This window comes from Dipodomys merriami, unplaced genomic scaffold (genome assembly GCF_024711535.1).
Source record: "Dipodomys merriami isolate MVZ:Mamm:240054 unplaced genomic scaffold, mDipMer1.0.p SCAF_1554, whole genome shotgun sequence".
Classification (NCBI taxonomy): domain Eukaryota; kingdom Metazoa; phylum Chordata; class Mammalia; order Rodentia; family Heteromyidae; genus Dipodomys; species Dipodomys merriami.
In genome coordinates, this window is record NW_027202887.1 from 50,524 (window position 1) to 52,206 (window position 1,683).

A 1,683-nucleotide genomic window follows, 5' to 3' on the forward strand; every position below is an offset into this window, starting at 1 on the left:
TTGTTACCCCTTCCTATACCTTCACATATCCCCCCTCCTTACCCCCTCCCCCTGCCCACTCTTATCTCCCCCTCCACTTCCACCCACAACCCCTCTCCCACGCCAAAGTTGTAAAGTTTGTTTTTCGACATAACGACTTGTACATCTCATTGTTGCAATGGGTCCACCTGTATCCTTATTTAAACCATTTGTTTTTTCCCTTCCCCTCCACGAATAATACCAACATCAAATACAGTGAAAGCAGGGGTTATATGCTGGGAGAGGGACATACAAAGCAATATAAATATGTTAGAAACAATTGTATGAAAAAAACATTTGAATACTTATCTTGGGGTTCATTTCACCTAACATCAACATATCTGACCTTTTCTGCTTCTCTCAGACATATACTAGTTATTGCAAATAAGGGAAACCATGGGGCCTATGTTTCTTTGGGCCTGGCTTACTTCACTTAATATAATTTTTTCCAAGTCTTTCCATTTCCTAACAAATCCCACTTTTGGGCATTTACCCAAATGATCACAAACAAGACCACACAAAACTACCAGCACAACTATGTTTATTGTAGCATTATTTACCATAGCTAAGATATGGAACCAACCCAGCTGTCCCTCAGTAGTTGATTATCTCAAGAAAATGTGGTATATATACACAATGGAATTCTATGCCTCCATCAGAAAGAATGACACTACCACATTTGTTAGGAAATGGAAAGATTTTTTTTTTTTGTCAGTCGTGGGGCTTGAAACTGGGCCTGGGCACTGCCTTTCAGCTCTTCAGCTCATGGCAAGAGCTCTACTATTTGAGCCACAGCGCCACTTCTGGCTTTTTTTCTTTTTGCTTATGTGGTGCTGAGGAATCGAACCCAGGGCCTCATGCATGCAAAGCAAGAGCTCTACCACTGAGCCACCTTCATAGCCCTATGGTTGTTCTTCTTATGGGCAGTGCTTGGATCAATTCTAGTGCTTAATGTGTCAAAGTCTATTCTGTGCCTTCCAAGCCTGACATGACCAGTGGTGTTATACATATTGATCAGAAATGAAAGGAATTAATTTAATCTAATTCCTCATATATACAGAAATACAATTATTTTAAACACATGCTGAAAGAGAACTTTTTTGTATTATTGGTAAATGTTTTATTCCAAATTTTATATTGTTTATAGATTTCAACTAATTGTTAAGACAAATAGTGTTAGACAAAGGACATTCAAAAGTATGGTAGCAGTGGGGCATTGGAGGATTACGCCTGTAATCTTAGTTACTTAGAAGGCTGAGATCTGAGGATCACAGTTCAAAGTATGCCCAGGCAAGGAAAGTCCATGAAACTCTTATCTCCAATTGACCAAAGAAAACAAAAAATGGTGCTGTGGATCAATTAATAGAGCCTTTGCCTTTAGCTGAAGAGCTCAGGGACAGTCCCCAGGCCCAGAGTTCAAGCCCCATGACTGACAAAAAAAAGTATGGTAGCAGATACTAGATTCCTTAGCCTAGTTTTGGGTTATGCTACTGGCAGATACATGTTGTATGACATTGGGTGAAGGTGGTGCCTTACACTGCAAATAATTCTTGGAAATATCTGCTTGGTAAGATTATATTTTTAGACCATTTATGTGCATTTTTGCACATTAGCTTTAAAATGTTAATTATTTTAAATTCTTTGATTTACTTGAGGGAAAAGCAT